Source organism: Musca domestica, unplaced genomic scaffold (assembly GCF_030504385.1).
Source record: "Musca domestica strain aabys unplaced genomic scaffold, Musca_domestica.polishedcontigs.V.1.1 5, whole genome shotgun sequence".
Lineage (NCBI taxonomy): Eukaryota > Metazoa > Arthropoda > Insecta > Diptera > Muscidae > Musca > Musca domestica.
In genome coordinates, this window is record NW_026712346.1 from 26,763,136 (window position 1) to 26,784,327 (window position 21,192).

General features: G+C 34.3%; 4 pseudogenes; 2 read left to right on the forward strand and 2 right to left on the reverse strand.

The window, feature by feature from the left end:
• Nucleotides 1-1,270: 1,270 nt before the first annotated feature.
• Nucleotides 1,271-3,955, forward strand: LOC131805088 (histone H2A-like; annotated as a pseudogene).
• A 1,451-nt stretch (nt 3,956-5,406) lies between these two features.
• On the reverse strand, nt 5,407-5,752 carry LOC131805029 (histone H4-like; annotated as a pseudogene).
• Nucleotides 5,753-8,709: 2,957 nt separating this feature from the next.
• Nucleotides 8,710-11,349, forward strand: LOC131805089 (histone H2A-like; annotated as a pseudogene).
• Nucleotides 11,350-12,789: 1,440 nt separating this feature from the next.
• Nucleotides 12,790-13,205, reverse strand: LOC131804880 (histone H4-like; annotated as a pseudogene).
• Between the last annotated feature and the right edge of the window lie 7,987 nt (nt 13,206-21,192).

Below are 21,192 nucleotides of genomic sequence, written 5' to 3' on the forward strand. Positions count from 1 at the left end.
TAAGTTTATCTGACATAATAGGTCCAAACGAAGCAATAATTGGTGCTGACCTAAATGCAAAACACCCGCTTTTGGGGAGGCCACCAGACAAATGCTAATGATCGAATATTAAATGACTGGGTTCTTTCTACCTCAAATATAGAAATTTTAAAAACAGAAGGCCCAAGCAGGGTAACACCGACGAGGGATTCTTTATAGACGTGTTCTTGACAACGAATCAGATAAGTCTAGAGGACCCGCGAAGGGCTATTACTGGGACGGGTGATTGTAACTCTGATCATAGAGGTGTTTTTCTGGATGTATTATTAAATAATATAGACAATGAAGAACCGGAGGAAATATTTGATTTCGCCGACATGGGGGAGGAACGGCAGTCCTGATTAGAGACTGAAAAGATAGAAATGAGTACTGGAAATATTGTGGCTTGTGCGGTGAGGGTATGGAGAGAGGATGACTCACCTATAATTTTCGTCTCTCTTTACCTTGGCCCTAATGTTTCATTTCAGGTGAAGGATTTAGACTCTATTACAGAACTCTATAATAGAGGTGAAGTATTGGTGGGTGCTGATTTAAATGCAAAGCACCAACTATGGGGTGGTACCGAAATAGATGCAAGGGGTAGGGATTTAGCTAGGTTCCTCTTGGAGTACCTCTTTTTTAAAGTTTAAAGATCTTCCATTCCCACTAGGCTTGTTGGTAATGCAGGGTCATATATTGACCTTTTTATTAGGACGCCAGGTTTAGCATCATTGGATGGGGGTAACATGGTAAATGAAGTAGATTATGTATCTGACCACAGAGCTCTTGAACTTGTCTTAGTAGCTGGGGAAATAGAAACATGCGATAGACGAACATTTTTCAATTATGAGGGGATTAATATTGCACGATATAAGAGGGAAATTCGTTGGGGCTGGATAACTGCTGCATACCAGCGGACAGAAATGTGTCAGAATCAGAAATTGACAGATGCATAGAAGATTTGTGCACGCTCTTTCGTGGTGCGATTGAGATTGCGGTTCCAAAAAAGAGATATAGACCGGGTTCCCTTGATGATTTACCACCTAGAATCATAAGCTTAATGAGGGATAGAAGGAGATTATGTAAACCTCTTCGGAGGTCAGGTAATACAGAGAGACATGCAATACTAAGAGCGGATATTCGCAATCTTGATCGCATTATTGAGGACTGTATACGAATTTTCAGATATGATAGATTTAAATAATATTTAGAAAACATTCGTCTAAATAGTAAAACTTTTCATAAAGTGAAAATGGCAGCGGGCCTCAAGAGTAGGAATGGAATTGGGAACCTTCGGGATTCTTCCGGTTTAGTCATTACAGATGATAGGCTCAAGCCTGAAGCTTTAGCAAATTATTTCCAGGGTGCCCTACATCCCACAAATGGACCGGTTGACCAGTCCTTTATCAGCTCAGTTAATCCGGCGGTTGAGGGATTGGACGATCGGCATACGGTGGTGTGTTTTAGCGACACTTTCTCTGCAGATGGTAACTCCATAAATAACACCAATATGTGGAACCAATGCGGTTTTGTAAGGCCAAGTGAAGTAGGCATTGCTCTGGCAAATCGGCCCGCGAAAAAGTCAAGCGGAATCGATGGTATTCCAGACGTGGCATTGAGGAAGGCAGTGGAGGTAACCTTCACCTTTCTAGCAATCCTGTTAAATCACTGCCTAAATTTGGGATACTTTCCAAAGGCATGAAAGGAGGCAATGCTAGTGCTTTTTTTAAGATAGGCTCCAACTCTGAAGGGTGTGGCAATTATCGACCCATTTCGCTATTGTCAGCCTTTGCCAAATTGCTGGAATCCTTCATTAAGAAGAGATTGAAACTGATAGTAGAAGATAAGCGAATAATTAAGGATAATCAGTTCGGGTATAAAACAGGACATTCGACCTCACATGCGCTCACTGCCTTCTCAACACATGTCATTCGTGGGTTGGATAGAAGATGTGGTACTATTGCTGTAAGCATTGACCTTGCAAGAGCATTCGATTCAGTATGACGTAATGGTCTGTGAAACCTTCGGTTTTGATAGACATTTGAGCAAAATAGTAGCGAGTTTTCTCCGGGACCCTTGTTTCACGGATAGGGTAGGGGAACAATCTCCACTCGTAGATTGGTAACAGCATGAGTGCCTCAGGCTTCATTCTTGGGGCCACTGCTATACAACATCTTTGTTAGCGATATTCCTAACGCCTCGCCGAGGGATCTGCAGTTATTGTATGCAAATGATGTTTTGGTTGCCTTCACTGGCCCTAGAGCTAACACGCTGACCACAAGAGCTAACATATTCTTAGAAGAGCTATATATGTACTTTCAGAAATGGGGACTAAAGATGAACTCTAGCAAATGTTCGGCGGTGATCATAAAGGGTAAGCCTGTACAACATACCCAAATTTCCGCTCGTATTTCCCGGTATTAAAAATCGGTTCAGAATTAATTAGTTTGTCTGACAGCGTGAAATATTTAGGTGTTATAATTGACTCTAAATATAGTTTCATTAGACACATAGATTATATTCTGGGAAAGGCAAAACGTATATATTTTACCTACCATGGCATTATGAGAATAAGGGGGGGTATATCCCAATTTTTTTTATATCGCCAATTGATTTATATCGCCAAATAATAAGGCCGATATTAACATACGCCTTTCCAATTTGGTTTTGGATTTCTTCCCACCAGATGGAACGGCTACGTACGTGGGAGCGTCGTGTTCTTAGAACATGTCTAGGTCTAAGCAAAGGCTTTATGGTGAATGGGTTTAACAGATCAACATCTTGTAGAACCATATATGACAAGACTGGTTTTGACAGAATTGATCTCTTCATGATAAAATGGGCCAAAAAAATTGTTGAGAAAAGCGTGTTGTTTGAGAACGAGATTGTTGCAGAGGCGCTCAGATACTCCTATGATGCCCAATCGATAATGTCAAAAAAACATTTGCCACCAGCTGCTATTCCTCTCTTAAAAATGAGGGTTTATTATGTATAGATAATCGTCTATTATTTTACCATAGGCGATACAACTCGTATGATGCTGCTGACGTAGTGTATAATACTGCCCAGTGATACATACGAGTTGTATTTCGTCATTTTTGTACATATGTAAATAGTAGTTTTAACTCATAGTTTTAGTCCTAGATAGTAAGTTTTAGCATAAGTTAATTTATAGATCGCTCATTTTTAATAATTGTATTTTTTATAGCAAATAACTTTAGATTTCTTTTTCGTAATATTTATATGTCTGACTTCTGCTGTCAAGTATTGTCTTGCGGTAATTAATATAAACAAAAAAAAATGTTGTATGTGGCGAAAAGCTATATGATCCTTGTAATAATATAACAGTAAGCCATCCTGTATAGATGTAAGAATGGATTTCAATAAATATGTCCATGGGCAAAAAGGCAAAAGGCAATTTTTTATCATTTGTGTTTTTCAGTGCTTAAGTGAAGTGTCCAAAACTAAAATAAAGTGAAAATTTCTGGTCGTGGTAAAGGTGACAAAGTTAAGGGAAAGGCAAAGTCCCGTTCCAATCGTGCTGGTCTTCAATTCCCCGTCGGTCGTATCCATCGTCTGTTGCGCAAAGGCAACTATGCTGAGCGTGTTGGTGCCGGTGCTCCCGTCTATTTAGCCGATGACATGGAATATTTGGCTGCTTAAGTCTTGGAATTGGCTGGCAATGCTGCCCGTGACAACAAGAAGACTCGCATCATTCCCCGTCACTTTCAATTGGCCATCTGTAACGACGAAGAATTGAACAAATTGCTGTCTGGCATTATCATTGCCCAAGGTGGTGTATTGCCAAACATCCATGCTGTTCTCTTGCCCAAGAAGACCGAAAAGAAAGTCTAAATTATCTCGAAAGAAGGTATTATGGAATGAAAAAGAAGAAGAATACAGACCATCGTATAATTCCATACTAAAATCAACCAATCCGTCCTGTTCAGGACGGCAAAAATATTTCAAAAGAGAAAGAATGCCCTCAAACTACATTTCTATGAAAAAAATAAAATTCTCAATAATTTTCTATGAGACGTTGGCAAAATAACTGTTTTTCGTTCTCAGTTGCATATTTGTGTTGTTGTCTCTTATGATTTCAGGAATAGAGCGAGAGAGAAATCGCGGCGTCACCAAATGAGTATGTATACTACGAAGAAGAAGCACGTGGCAGTTGGTGGTGGCTCGCAGTAATTTTATGTAAAAAAATCGCACCCCGGCGCATTCTTCGGGAAGGCATAAAGTAGATGATTTGCAAAGGAATTTTGGCGGCAGAATAGTGTTGTGGTGGAAATATGATGATTTGCAAGGGAATTTTGGCGGCAGAATAGTGTTTTGGTGGAAATAAATCGACGCATGCATGAAAATAAAAGTACATTGTGGTGCTATGGAAAATTTTTAACACAAAAAATAGAATAAAAGTAACATAATGAAATTAAAATTAACGAAAATAATTACAACGAAAAATAAAATAATGGAAATTAATAATTAAATAAAAATAAAATAAGAAAATGTTTAAAAATTAAGGCAAATATTAGTGAAAATTTAAAGAAATTTATATGAAAATATTTGCAAGTAAATTAAAGGAATTTAGAATAATAAATAGATTTTATGAAAATGAAGAATGCTTTTGACGAAATCGAAAAATTTTAAATTAATAATAAGGAAATAAATAAAATAATATTAAATAAAAGGAAATAGTGATTTTTAAAAAATAATCTAATGAAAAATTAAATACAAATTAATTGAAAATTTAATAAGAGAGAATTTTTAAATAAAATTCAATTTTTAAATAAATTTTCGGTAAAATTTTAATGGAAATGATTAGTGAATAATTTACAATTTTTAATGAAATTTTTTGAAATAAAATGAATCAACGGTCTAATTAATAAATATATTCAATGATTTTAAATTAAATTTTGGAAAAAATTTATTTAAAAAAAAGTCCAAAATCACAACGAAAAAAACCAAAATCACAATAGCGACTCTATGTTATACTCATATTATACGAAAAAGAAGAAGAAGAAACGCAACTAAATTGTTTATGATCGGGAATAAAATACGAGACCTCGGTAAAACAATGTTTCGGAGAAAATATTCTTGAGAAAATTGAAACGAGTAAGTATTTATATTTTTTCTTTCTTTGATTTTTATATATTTTTCACGAATTGTGAGAAAACACATACGAGAAAGCTGAAAACGAAATTTAATAAAAATTTTAAAATTTCTTTATTTCCTAAGATAAGTGTTTATTTTTTTCTTTGTTTTAATTAAAAAAATAGATTTCAACAAGATTTTATCTCTTTTTTGATATATTTTGTGGTCCTGAAAAGGAACAATTGTTTTGTTGTAAAAAAAAGATTTCTCCAAATTGCGTCAAGAATTTGTTTAACCGCCGAAACCGTACAAGGTAAATGCCTTGTCTCTTCAAAGCATAAACGACATCCATAGCGGTGACGGTTTTACGCTTAGCATGTTCGGTGTAGGTGACAGCATCACGAATAACGTTTTCCAAAAACACTTTCAGAACACCACGAGTTTCTTCGTAAATCAGGCCAGAGATACGTTTTACACCGCCACGACGAGCCAAACATCTAATAGCTGGCTTGGTAATACCTTGGATGTTACCACGGAGCACTTTCCTGTGACGTTTAGCGCCACCTTTTCCCAAGCCTTTACCACCTTTACCACGACCAGTCATTTTTTTACTTTAGTTTATTTCACTTATCACTTCACGAACTGATTGAGCACTAATGTTTTTTCCGGATGATTCCGCTCGTATTTATACAAAATTTGAGGCTCTCTCCAACTATTGAACACACATGTAAAGTATGTACAGTTATATGTGTATGTGTACATTTGCCGTTAGTATTGTATGTTCTCCTTTGTGTGTGCGTGTACATCTGGTATACCGATAGGTAAGAATTCACTAACATATCAAACCCAAAATTTGATGCTATCATCACAATTTTCCATAAATACTACAAACCGTAATAATAACAATACTGACGTTTACATCGAAGTGAAATGCAAAAGAAAAACAAACCTACTGCACCAATAGTGGACCAATTGATTGAACTTAATAAAAAATATGAAAGTGTTCTTAACGAAAACGCTAAAGTAAAAGAAGAAAACGAAGAATTTAAGAAAACTATAAAATAACTTGCTAAAAAATTGCCACACGCAGTGTTAACGTGGATGTCCATATCCCCAAAGAGTGGACAAATATAAATAACAACGACAATATTTGTACCACTGAGGCAGCCGTAGACCTCATGGTAGCTGACGAGTACGAGTGTGACGATGACATATCCGCAATGCCGGTGGTTAATAATAGCAGCCAAGGGACTTCGCAGCAACTGGACATGCAAGATAATAGCGGAAAGACAGCAATTAACACAACAACTAAAACAAAACGTATTTCCAGCCCCCTATTATTAAAATATATAATGTTAACGTTAGAGACTTTACAATTAAATTAAAAAAAACTTGCTAAATCACAATGTATTCACAATTAACTGAGTAAAAATGAAGAACATCTGAAAGTCAGAGAATATCTAGAAAATATGAAAATTTCTTCATTTACATACACCATCAAAGAAGAGAAGCCTCACACACTGATTGTTAAGGGAGTCTCAGACGCCTGATCTTAAAAATTTTATTGAGAATACAGGAATAAATTTAAAAAATTTTAAAATAGTCAAGCTACAAAGAACAAAATGGATGGAGCAATTTTCCAATGATTCTGACATAAAATCCTTTTCTTGACTTAGATTCATTCTAAATAATGGCGTTAGCATTGAAAAATATAAGAGTGTGGATCTTCCGCTATGTAAAAATTCCCAAAGACATGGCCATATCTCTATCAATTGTAGGATGCTTCCAAATTGTGTAAAATGTGCTGGTCGACATGAACGTGGAAAGTGTCACATACCGTCCAAAGACCAAAATACTGGTCAAATACAGGTCAAAAAATTAAGACAAAGGGAATCCCGGTTAAATGCGTTAACTTCAAAGTTACAAAAAATGTCCAAAACGGCTTGAAATATTAGAAAGAATGGCCCAAAAGAAAGCGGCTGCAAAAGCCAACACAAATAACTATGTAGCTAATAAGCCAAATATTACTTATCCTAAATTTCTAACAATCTATCATATGCAAATGCTATGAAAATCCCCCCAACAAAAAGTGCTATTGACAACAAAAAAGGGCAAACTACCATTTTATTAAACAGGCCATGGGAGCCTTTGACTACCAAGGACTTTTAGGCAAACATTTTATAACCTGCATGTAAAAAAAGTGACTTTGTAGTAAGTTATAAATAACTGAAAACAGACCAATTAAAATCGGAGGCGGGCAAACGATATTTTTATCATCCCTTTATCTCAGACCCAGTGACATATTACTAAAACAAGATCTAGATAAGTTATCTGACATAATAGGTCCAAACGAAGCAATAATTGGTGCTGACCTAAATGCAAAACACCCGCTTTTGGGGAGGCCACCAGACAAATGCTAATGATCGAATATTAAATGACTGGGTTCTTTCTACCTCAAATATAGAAATTTTAAAAACAGAAGGCCCAAGCAGGGTAACACCGACGAGGGATTCTTTTATAGACGTGTTCTTGACAACGAATCAGATAAGTCTAGAGGACCCGCGAAGGGCTATTACTGGGACGGGTGATTGTAACTCTGATCATAGAGCTGTTTTTCTGGATGTATTATTAAATAATATAGACAATGAAGAACCGGAGGAAATATTTGATTTCGCCGACATGGGGGAGGAACGGCAGTCCTGATTAGAGACTGAAAAGATAGAAATGAGTACTGGAAATATTGTGGCTTGTGCGGTGAGGGTATGGAGAGAGGATGACTCACCTATAATTTTCGTCTCTCTTTACCTTGGCCCTAATGTTTCATTTCAGGTGAAGGATTTAGACTCTATTACAGAACTCTATAATAGAGGTGAAGTATTGGTGGGTGCTGATTTAAATGCAAAGCACCAACTATGGGGTGGTACCGAAATAGATGCAAGGGGTAGGGATTTAGCTAGGTTCCTCTTGGAGTACCTCTTTTTTAAAGTTTAAAGATCTTCCATTCCCACTAGGCTTGTTGGTAATGCAGGGTCATATATTGACCTTTTTATTAGGACGCCAGGTTTAGCATCATTGGATGGGGGTAACATGGTAAATGAAGTAGATTATGTATCTGACCACAGAGCTCTTGAACTTGTCTTAGTAGCTGGGGAAATAGAAACATGCGATAGACGAACATTTTTCAATTATGAGGGGATTAATATTGCACGATATAAGAGGGAAATTCGTTTGGGGCTGGATAACTGCTGCATACCAGCGGACAGAAATGTGTCAGAATCAGAAATTGACAGATGCATAGAAGATTTGTGCACGCTCTTTCGTGGTGCGATTGAGATTGCGGTTCCAAAAAAGAGATATAGACCGGGTTCCCTTGATGATTTACCACCTAGAATCATAAGCTTAATGAGGGATAGAAGGAGATTATGTAAACCTCTTCGGAGGTCAGGTAATACAGAGAGACATGCAATACTAAGAGCGGATATTCGCAATCTTGATCGCATTATTGAGGACTGTATACGAATTTTCAGATATGATAGATTTAAATAATATTTAGAAAACATTCGTCTAAATAGTAAAACTTTTCATAAAGTGAAAATGGCAGCGGGCCTCAAGAGTAGGAATGGAATTGGGAACCTTCGGGATTCTTCCGGTTTAGTCATTACAGATGATAGGCTCAAGCCTGAAGCTTTAGCAAATTATTTCCAGGGTGCCCTACATCCCACAAATGGACCGGTTGACCAGTCCTTTATCAGCTCAGTTAATCCGGCGGTTGAGGGATTGGACGATCGGCATACGGTGGTGTGTTTTAGCGACACTTTCTCTGCAGATGGTAACTCCATAAATAACACCAATATGTGGAACCAATGCGGTTTTGTAAGGCCAAGTGAAGTAGGCATTGCTCTGGCAAATCGGCCCGCGAAAAAGTCAAGCGGAATCGATGGTATTCCAGACGTGGCATTGAGGAAGGCAGTGGAGGTAACCTTCACCTTTCTAGCAATCCTGTTAAATCACTGCCTAAATTTGGGATACTTTCCAAAGGCATGAAAGGAGGCAATGCTAGTGCTTTTTTTAAGATAGGCTCCAACTCTGAAGGGTGTGGCAATTATCGACCCATTTCGCTATTGTCAGCCTTTGCCAAATTGCTGGAATCCTTCATTAAGAAGAGATTGAAACTGATAGTAGAAGATAAGCGAATAATTAAGGATAATCAGTTCGGGTATAAAACAGGACATTCGACCTCACATGCGCTCACTGCCTTCTCAACACATGTCATTCGTGGGTTGGATAGAAGATGTGGTACTATTGCTGTAAGCATTGACCTTGCAAGAGCATTCGATTCAGTATGACGTAATGGTCTGTGAAACCTTCGGTTTTGATAGACATTTGAGCAAAATAGTAGCGAGTTTTCTCCGGGACCCTTGTTTCACGGATAGGGTAGGGGAACAAATCTCCACTCGTAGATTGGTAACAGCATGAGTGCCTCAGGCTTCATTCTTGGGGCCACTGCTATACAACATCTTTGTTAGCGATATTCCTAACGCCTCGCCGAGGGATCTGCAGTTATTGTATGCAAATGATGTTTTGGTTGCCTTCACTGGCCCTAGAGCTAACACGCTGACCACAAGAGCTAACATATTCTTAGAAGAGCTATATATGTACTTTCAGAAATGGGGACTAAAGATGAACTCTAGCAAATGTTCGGCGGTGATCATAAAGGGTAAGCCTGTACAACATACCCAAATTTCCGCTCGTATTTCCCGGTATTAAAATCGGTTCAGAATTAATTAGTTTGTCTGACAGCGTGAAATATTTAGGTGTTATAATTGACTCTAAATATAGTTTCATTAGACACATAGATTATATTCTGGGAAAGGCAAAACGTATATATTTTACCTACCATGGCATTATGAGAATAAGGGGGGGTATATCCCAATTTTTTTTATATCGCCAATTGATTTTATATCGCCAAATAATAAGGCCGATATTAACATACGCCTTTCCAATTTGGTTTTGGATTTCTTCCCACCAGATGGAACGGCTACGTACGTGGGAGCGTCGTGTTCTTAGAACATGTCTAGGTCTAAGCAAAGGCTTTATGGTGAATGGGTTTAACAGATCAACATCTTGTAGAACCATATATGACAAGACTGGTTTTGACAGAATTGATCTCTTCATGATAAAATGGGCCAAAAAAATTGTTGAGAAAAGCGTGTTGTTTGAGAACGAGATTGTTGCAGAGGCGCTCAGATACTCCTATGATGCCCAATCGATAATGTCAAAAAAACATTTGCCACCAGCTGCTATTCCTCTCTTAAAAATGAGGGTTTATTATGTATAGATAATCGTCTATTATTTTACCATAGGCGATACAACTCGTATGATGCTGCTGACGTAGTGTATAATACTGCCCAGTGATACATACGAGTTGTATTTCGTCATTTTTGTACATATGTAAATAGTAGTTTTAACTCATAGTTTTAGTCCTAGATAGTAAGTTTTAGCATAAGTTAATTTATAGATCGCTCATTTTTAATAATTGTATTTTTTTATAGCAAATAACTTTAGATTTCTTTTTCGTAATATTTATATGTCTGACTTCTGCTGTCAAGTATTGTCTTGCGGTAATTAATATAAACAAAAAAAAATGTTGTATGTGGCGAAAAGCTATATGATCCTTGTAATAATATAACAGTAAGCCATCCTGTATAGATGTAAGAATGGATTTCAATAAATATGTCCATGGGCAAAAAGGCAAAAGGCAATTTTTTATCATTTGTGTTTTTCAGTGCTTAAGTGAAGTGTCCAAAACTAAAATAAAGTGAAAATTTCTGGTCGTGGTAAAGGTGACAAAGTTAAGGGAAAGGCAAAGTCGTGGTCTCCAATCGTGCTGGTCTTCAATTCCCCGTCGGTCGTATCCATCGTCTGTTGCGCAAAGGCAACTATGCTGAGCGTGTTGGTGCCGGTGCTCCCGTCTATTTAGCCGATGACATGGAATATTTGGCTGCTTAAGTCTTGGAATTGGCTGGCAATGCTGCCCGTGACAACAAGAAGACTCGCATCATTCCCCGTCACTTTCAATTGGCCATCTGTAACGACGAAGAATTGAACAAATTGCTGTCTGGCATTATCATTGCCCAAGGTGGTGTATTGCCAAACATCCATGCTGTTCTCTTGCCCAAGAAGACCGAAAAGAAAGCCTAAATTATCTCGAAAGAAGGTATTATGGAATGAAGAAGAAGAATACAGACCATCGTATAATTCCATACTAAAATCAACCAATCCGTCCTGTTCAGGACGGCAAAAAATATTTCAAAAGAGAAAGAATGCCCTCAAACTACATTTCTATGAAAAAAATAAAAATTCTCAATAATTTTCTATGAGACGTTGGCAAAATAACTGTTTTTCGTTCTCAGTTGCATATTTGTGTTGTTGTCTCTTATGATTTCAGGAATAGAGCCAGAGAGAAATCGCGGCGTCACCAAATGAGTATGTATACTACGAAGAAGAAGCACGTGGCAGTTGGTGGTGGCTCGCAGTAATTTTATGTAAAAAAATCGCACCCCGGCGCATTCTTCGGGAAGGCATAAAGTAGATGATTTGCAAAGGAATTTTGGCGGCAGAATAGTGTTGTGGTGGAAATATGATGATTTGCAAGGGAATTTTGGCGGCAGAATAGTGTTTTGGTGGAAATAAATCGACGCATGCATGAAAATAAAAGTACATTGTGGTGCTATGGAAAATTTTTAACACAAAAAATAGAATAAAAGTAACATAATGAAATTAAAATTAACGAAAATAATTACAACGAAAAATAAAATAATGGAAATTAATAATTAAATTAAAATAAAATAAGAAAATGTTTAAAAATTAAGGCAAATATTAGTGAAAATTTAAAGAAATTTATATGAAAATATTTGCAGGTAAATTAAAGGAATTTAGAATAATAAATAGATTTTATGAAAATGAAGAATGCTTTTGACGAAATCGAAAAATTTTAAATTAATAATAAGGAAATAAATAAAATAATATTAAATAAAAGGAAATAGTGATTTTTAAAAAATAATCTAATGAAAAATTAAATTCAAATTAATTGAAAATTTAATAAGAGAATTTAACATCAATAAAATAAAATTCATTTAATGAAGAATTTTTAAATAAAATTTAATTTTTAAATAAATTTTCGGTAAAATTTTAATGGAAATGATTAGTGAATAATTTACAATTTTTAATGAAATTTTTTGAAATAAAATGAATCAACGGTCTAATTAATAAATATATTCAATGATTTTAAATTAAATTTTGGAAAAAATTTATTTAAAAAAAAGTCCAAAATCACAATAGCGACTCTATGTTATACTCATATTATAGGAAAAAGAAGAAGAAGAAACGCAACTAATTTGTTTATGATCGGGAACAAAATACGAGACCTCGGTAAAACAATGTTTCGGAGAAAATATTCTTGAGAAAATTGAAACGAGTAAGTATTTATATTTTTTCTTTCTTTGATTTTTATATATTTTTCACGAATTGTGAGAAAACACATACGAGAAAGCTGAAAACGAAATTTAATAAAAATTTTAAAATTTCTTTATTTCCTAAGATAAGTGTTTATTTTTTTCTTTGTTTTAATTAAAAAAATAGATTTCAACAAGATTTTATCTCTTTTTTGATATATTTTGTGGTCCTGAAAAGGACCGATTGTTTTGTTGTAAAAAAAAGATTTCTCCAAATTGCGTCAAGAATTTGTTTAACCGCCGAAACCGTACAAGGTAAATGCCTTGTCTCTTCAAAGCATAAACGACATCCATAGCGGTGACGGTTTTACGCTTAGCATGTTCGATGTAGGTGACAGCATGAATAACGTTTTCCAAAAACACTTTCAGAACACCACGAGTTTCTTCGTAAATCAGGCCAGAGATACGTTTTACACCGCCACGACGAGCCAAACATCTAATAGCTGGCTTGGTAATACCTTGGATGTTACCACGGAGCACTTTCCTGTGACGTTTAGCGCCACCTTTTCCCAAGCCTTTACCACCTTTACCACGACCAGTCATTTTTTTACTTTAGTTTATTTCACTTATCACTTCACGAACTGTTTGAGCACTAATGTTTTTTCCGGATGATTCCGCTCGTATTTATACAAAATTTGAGGTTCTCTCCAACTATTGAACACACAAGTAAAGTATGTACAGTTATATGTGTATGTGTACATTTGCCGTTAGTATTGTATGTTCTCCTTTGTGTGTGCGTGTACATCTGGTATACCGATAGGTAAGAATTCACTAACATATCAAACCCAAAATTTGATGCTATCATCACAATTTACCATAAATACTACAAACCGTAATAATAACAATACTGACGTTTACATCGAAGTGAAATGCAAAAGAAAAACAAACCTACTGCACCAATAGTGGACCAATTGATTGAACTTAATAAAAAATATGAAGGTGTTCTTAACGAAAACCCTAAATTAAAAGAAGAAAACGAAGAATTTAAGAAAACTATCCAATAACTTGCTAATAAAATTGCCACAGGCAGTGTTAACTTGGATGTCCATATCCCCAAAGAATGGACAAATATAAATGACAACGACAATATTTGTACCACTGCAGCCGTAGACCTCATGGTAGCTGTCGAGTACGAGTGTGAAGATGACATATCCGCAATGCCGGTGGTCAATAATAGCAGCTAAGGGACTTCCCAGCAACTGGACATGCAAGATAACAGCGGAAAGACAGCAATTACAAGAACAACTAAACCAAAAGGTAATTCAAGCCCTCCTATTATTAAAATCTATAATGTTAACGTTAGAGACTTTACAATTAAATTAAAAAAACTTGCTAAATCACAATGTATTCACAATTAACTGAGTAAAAATGAAGAACATCTGAAAGTCAGATAATATCTAGAAAATATGACAATTTCTTTTTTTACATACACCATCAAAGAAGAGAAGCCTCACACACTGATTGTTAAGGGTGTCTCAGATACCTATGATAAGCCTGATCTTAAAAATTTTATTGAGGATACAGGAATAAATTTAAAAAATTTTAAAATAGTCAAGCTACAAAGAACAAAATGAATTGTGCAATTTTCCAATGATTCTGACATAAAATCCTTTTCTTGACTTAGATTCATTCTAAATAATGGCGTTAGCATTGACAAATATAAGAGTGTGGATCTTCCACAGTGTAAAAATTGCCAAAGACATGGCCATATCTCTATCAATTGTAGGATGTTTCCAAATTGCGTAAAATGTGCTAGTCGACATGAACGTGGAAAGTGTCACATACCGTCCAAAGACCAAAATACTGAGGAAACAATAACAACTGACGCAAATATAGGTAAAAAAATTAAGACAAAGGGAATCCCGGTTAAATGCGTTAAATTCAAAGTTACAAAAAATGTCCAAAACGGCTTGAAATATTAGAAAGAATGGACCAAACGAAAGCGGCTGCAAAAGCCAACACAAATAACAATGTAGCTAATAAGCCAAATATTACTTATCCTAAATTTCTATTGCTATGAAAATCCCCCCAACAAAAAGTGCTATTGACAACAAAAAAGGGCAAACTACCCTTTTATTAAACAGGCCATGGGAGCCTTTGATAATGACTGCCAAAGACTTTTAGGCAAACATTTTATAACCGGCATGAAAAAAGTGACTTTGCAGTAAGTTATAAAGAACTGAAAACTGACCAAGAAAAATCTGAGGCGGGCAAACAATGTTTTATCTCAGTGACATATTACTAAAAAAAAAGATCTAGATAAGTTATCTGACATAATAGGTCCTAACGAAGCAATAAAGGTGCTGACCTAAATGCAAAACACCCGCTTTTGGGGAGGCCACCAGACAAATGCTAATGGTCGAATATTAAATGACTGGGTTCTTTCTACCTCAAATATAGAAATGAAAAAAAAAAGAAGTATCAAGCAGGGTAACACCGACGACGGATTCTTTTATAGACGTTTTCTTGATAACGAATCACCCGCGAAGGGCGATTACTGGGCTTGAGACGGGTGATTGTAACTCTGTTCATATAGCTGTTTTTCTTGATATATTATTAAATAATATAGGCAATGAAGAACCGGAGAAAATATTTGATTTCAAAGCATGAATATTCGTCAATTTAATAATGAATTAGGAGCAAAATTAGCACAAATATGCCTTCCTAAGGACAGAAATGCAACAGTCAGTTAAATAGATTCCACTATTGAAAATATGACTGTTGCTTTTAACACGGCTATAGAAAATAGTATTAAACAACATTATCGAAAAAAAAAATCTTCTCCCGGACCTACCACCTGAAATTCTTAATTTATTGGCGCAAAAGAAGAATCTAAGAAGAAATAGAATTGTTAACTCTAATGAAGCATATCATTAGGATCACAAATTAGAAAATGGGATAGGCTAATTAAACAACAAATTTCTTGTTTAGAAGAACAGTATTATACCAGATATGTAAATAGCATATCAGCTAATGAAAACATGTTTCAACAAACAAAAGCTGTTTGTGGATTAAGCCCAAAAACAAGAATAGACTGCCTCATTGATGAGCTAGGAGCGGAAATTGTTTCCAGTAAGGGCAAAATTAATCTTTTAGCAAAAATTTTTTCTAATGGAAACTCATTATCCTCAAACAATAGAACATCTTTCAGTGAACAGCCATTAGTTCAATTTTGCCCTGAACTATTAGCTGATGGTAGTAACACATCAGTCTTTACCACGAATAATGAGCAATTCGTTACAACTAGTCAAGTAAGTGCAATAATAAAAACCCTTAACATTAAGAAAAGCTTCGGAAATGACGGCGTTCGTAATTATGTTCTTAAACGAACAAATATTGCTTCATGGGAATTTCTAACATAAATATTGAACCATTGTTTAAATATTGGCTATTACCCAAAGAAATGGAAAATAGCAAAAATTATACCTGTACTTAAACCAGGTAAAGATCCCACAAATCCGAACAGCTACAGGCCTATCTCACTCTTATCATCATTTGGAAAGCTTTTTGAAATAATTTTGTTACAAAAAAAGTGACCAAATAAAAGATAACAATATTCTGAAAGACAATCAATATGGTTTTAGAAAAGGTACATCGACCACACATTGCCTAATGACATTGATAAACAAGATAAATAAAGGTAGAAACAAACGAAAAGCCACCATAGCAGTCAGCTTGGATTTTTCCAAAGCTTTCGATGTGTTAAGAAGGGCTGATATATAAAATGAATAATAAATACAATATCAACCCCAATATTACCCGAATTGTCAAAAATTACCTTTAAAATAGAAGTTATTATGTCACCACTGATGGCCATAATTCAGAAAAAAAAAAAACACATTAAAAACAGGGGTCGCACAGGGATCAGTGCTGGGCCCTGTTCTTTTCAACCTATTCCTCGCTGATATCCCACAGCCAACTGGAGAGGTCATGGCCTCAATCTTTACAGACGACATAATAGTAGCAGCAACACATCATAGGGCAAAATCAGCTGAAAAATTAGTAACAAAATATCTGCAAGATTTGAAGCAATACTTCGATATGTGGAAATTAACCCTTAACATAGATAAATGCCGATCAATTATATTTAAGGAGAAGCCGGGATCAGTATGCAGAAATGCGAGGAAATTCATTCCTGCAGTTAAAACAGGGAATAGTGTTATTCATAATACTAACATAATAAAAAATCTTGGAGTAATACTTCAATCAGATATACAATTCACAAGACATATTGATTATGTACTTAGCAAATGAAAGGCCGTATTTGCCAAACTGCGAAGTATGATAGGTAAGAGGGATGGTCTAACGCAGAATGTAAAGCTTATTTTGTACAAACAACTTGTAAGACCAGCTATGTCATATGCATTCCCCATTTGGTTCACAATATCGGCACATCAAATGTAAAGAATTAGAATACTAGAGAGGAAAATGCTAGAAATGAATTTGGTAGACTAAGAAGTCCTAAAAACTTATTACTTTATGAAAAAAGTAAAATTGACAGAATTGAATTGGTCAATATAGCGTTAAAATACCTGGAGAAGTGCACAATCCATAGTAATCAAAACATATTTAACTGTAGTGTAACAAGCAATGAGCTGAACACCATCATGGCAAACGGTGAGTACCTACCACCTATGAGCTTTCTAACACTATACAATGATGGCAAAATTTTCAATAATGAGGGCAAAATTGTATTCTACCATAGAAGATATGGATCATATAATTTTCACAACACTATTTATTCTATTGACCAATAATAATAAATAATAAATAAATTTAATATAAAAAAATAGTAATAAAAATAATAAATATTATTATGATTATTATTCATAATATAATTTTATATACATATAAATTCAATGGAGTATAATTTTATAATATTAAATTTTATGTTAAAAAAATGTAAACACTTACATTGCAAACTAATTCTTTACACATGGAATGCATTATATTAACTGAGACTTACATTATTCTGTTTTGTTATGTTATTGTTTTGTTTGTTATTGAGTTTTTAAGGGCAATGCCCATTAGCTGTAAGTAGTATAAGTTAATTGATAATCTCGTTTTTATTCCCTTTTTTTCGAACTTAAAAATGTTAAAAAAACTCTACATATTTACATACATAAAAGTTGGCTGGCCTTGCCCAATTTAATCAAAACACAATTATAAATCTCTGGAAAAACAAATAAAATTTGTGTTAGAGTAAGTTTAATTTAATGTAATGAATTTTGGGAAATAAAATTGAAATTGCGATGGCAACGTTATTACAGTGTTAACAGTGTTTGTGTGCATATCTCTAGTGAAGTGAAAAATAGCTCGTACTAAGATGGAAAGATATTTTTTTATACCCTCCACCATACTATGGAGGGTATATTAATTTTGTCATTCTGTTTGTAACTCCTCGAAATATTCATGTCAGACCCAAAAAAGTATATATATTCTTGATCAGCGTAAAAGTCTAAGACGATTTAGCCATGTCCGTCTGTGTGTCTGTCTGTCTGTCTGTCTGTCCGTCTGTCTGTTGTAATCACGCTATCTTTCGAACAAATTGAGATAGAAGGCTAAAATTTTGCACACATGTATATTTTCCCAGTAGGCAGGTTAAGTTCGTAAATGGGCCATGTAGGTCCAAGTTATCATATAGCCCCCATATAACGGTACCTCCCGATATTCGGTATTTTGATGATTTTAGCGACATTATTCACCGGAATTATTTCAAATTTGGTATTTGAAGTTCGTAATGGATACTAGAGCCTAAGACAGAAAATTATTTGTGCAGGTCCACGTCTTCATATAGCCCCCATATAACGGTACCCCCCGATATTCGGTATTTTGATGATTGTAGCGACATTGTTTACCGGAATCGTTTCATATTTGGTATTTGAAGTTCGTAATGGATACTTCATCCAAAGTCAAAAAATTGTCTGTGCAGGTCCACGTCTTCGTATAGCCCCCATATAACGGTACCCCCCATATTCGGTATTTTGACGATTTTAGCTACATTATAAACAGATTTTTCTTCAAGTTTCGCATTTAAATATTGTAATAATTTATGACAAAAGTTGCCTATGCAGGCCCACGTCGTCGTATAAGCATTCGGTAAGATTTTAACGGTATTTTTTTTTTGGAAATTGCCAAATTTGTACCTAATGGTGGAGGGTATTAAAAATTCGGCCCGGCCGAACTTACAGCTTTTTTTCTTGTTTTCCACTCAATCTATAGTTTTTAGTACTTTTCTGTAATAAATAAAAATAATTTAGGGATTTGATTATTTTTCAATAACTATTAAGATTTTTTAAAATAAGATTTTTTGATGCTTGCTTTTTTCCTTGATTATTTTTGTACACATTATTTTTTTAAGTTTTTTGATTTTGAATTATTTGATCGAATATTTTACTTTTTTCCTAATTTTATTTAAATTATTTCAATTATCTATACTGATATTTTCTTGTAATATTAAAATTATAATCATTTTGATACTCCCTCCTAGAAAAAAAACATTATAACTCAAGGAACAACCACCACATACATTTTGCTATTGGAATTTTTTTGTCCATTTTGTTTTCTTCCCTTTCCCTTTAAAAATTATCTACCTTTAATTTCTTCGAGTTATTTCATGTGAATTTTAAAAACTACCAGCTAAAATATACCAGCTTTTTTTTTCATATATCCCTTAAGAATGATGTATGAAATATGTTTTTTCCTTTTTCAACAAAATTTTTAAATGTTTTATACGCATTTCAAGAAATTTGAATATGAATTTTCTCTGAATGGAATTACACAATTATTTTTCCCCGATGTATTTAGAGAATTTGGAAATGATTTATTATTTTCAAAAATTGGAGAAGAAAATAATTTCCAAGTGTTTTAGTGTTCTATTTGCCTGTAAAGAGGAATTTCTTTTTGGGAATATTTCTTCAAGAAATTAAAAAAAGATTAACAAATTGTGTTTAAATTCATAATTGAAAAAACATAACCGTTTGTCACAGAATGCCTGTACATTGGTAGTATGAAGTATTTGGGGGATTTTGTAACTTTCCCCCGTAAATTATGACTTTTTGTGAAGAATGTTATATTTTGATGTAAATATAAAAGTTCTGAAAAGTTTTTTAGAATTTTTTATAAAGCTTATTAAGATTTGAGCTTTCAAATTTATTTGAAGATAAAAATTTTCTTCATTAACATTATGCCTGCAAGAGTAAACATATCAGGCTGCATTTTCAAAAATAATTTTAAAATAATTCCTTATAAAATAATTCGTTTTATTTTTTTTTAACTTTAGTTGGGAATTTGTGATTAGATTTGTAAAAAATTAAACACGCTACCACACAACCTTTCGAAAAATTTACCAATTGACTACTATGCACATCTCATCGTTTCGATGTACGTACACCTTAGCCCGCCGCTAATAAAAATAATAGTACACATAAATTTGTGAATGTATTTGTTTTAACAGTGAAATATAAGCCAAACAGTGAATAACCCTTTGAGAATCCAATTAATCGGGTTTGAGTTTTCTTCGATTAAAAGTTCGATTTTGGGGTTTTTAGTTTGTTCGATTAAGAGTATTAAATTGCTCGAATAATTCGAATTTTTGAATAAGTCGAACAAATCGAATAATTTTAGTATACCTTACGTGAGAAAATAACAAGTTTAATGTTGGCATGACATTTTAGGTACAAAAGTAACATGAAAATTACATTGCAACCAAAAACAAACTTAAAATAATAATTCATGTGAATTCAACATTGTTTAATATAAATAATTAGATCTTTTTTATTCAAAATGAAATTTTCTTTAAAATAATTCTATTCGGATCTTTTAAAATAATATGGAATTTTTTGTATTTAGTTATAGAAAAAGTTGTGCCTTTATCAGATGTTATTGGTTCTCTATCTATAGTAGTATCATGCACTTGGCCCAAATTATAAATAAGCTTTTAAGTGGAGGAACATACAAATGTAAACTTATGTTATTTTTTTCCTTAACAATTTTCTTTAAATGAATATTTGTCATGAACCATAAACCATAAACTTATGAGAAAACAAAAGCCGCCATCGGCCAGAAAAGAGAAAATTTAATATTGTTTTACAACGAAATGCAAACACCGTTGCTGCTATTGTGGTTACAACTTTATTTTTGGCTCCGTCGGCATATAGAAGATGGAAGAAGACGAAGATGGAAATGAAGTGGTATGTGTCGATCAAGTTATATGGGCACGTAGCAAAGATGCGTAAGAAAGCGTGAGAAGAGGAAGCAGAATTATGATGATGAGTCATCATATAAAATTATGAAGCTTGAAGCCAGGTTGAGTGAAATCCAAAAAAAATAAAATTGGAAGAAATCACTCGTCTCAAAAAACTTCAAGACGTCTGCTAACTGAAACAGCGAAAAAGAAACCAGCTACAAGAAAATTATTATTGACTTTCAAAAACAGCAAAGTACAAAAAATGTTGAAGCTGTTCCATCGAATGTCATAGATGGAGACAATATAATGATGGATACTGTGGAAAATACCCAAATACCACCGAAAAAAACAATAATTCTTCCGCAGCCGCAGTAA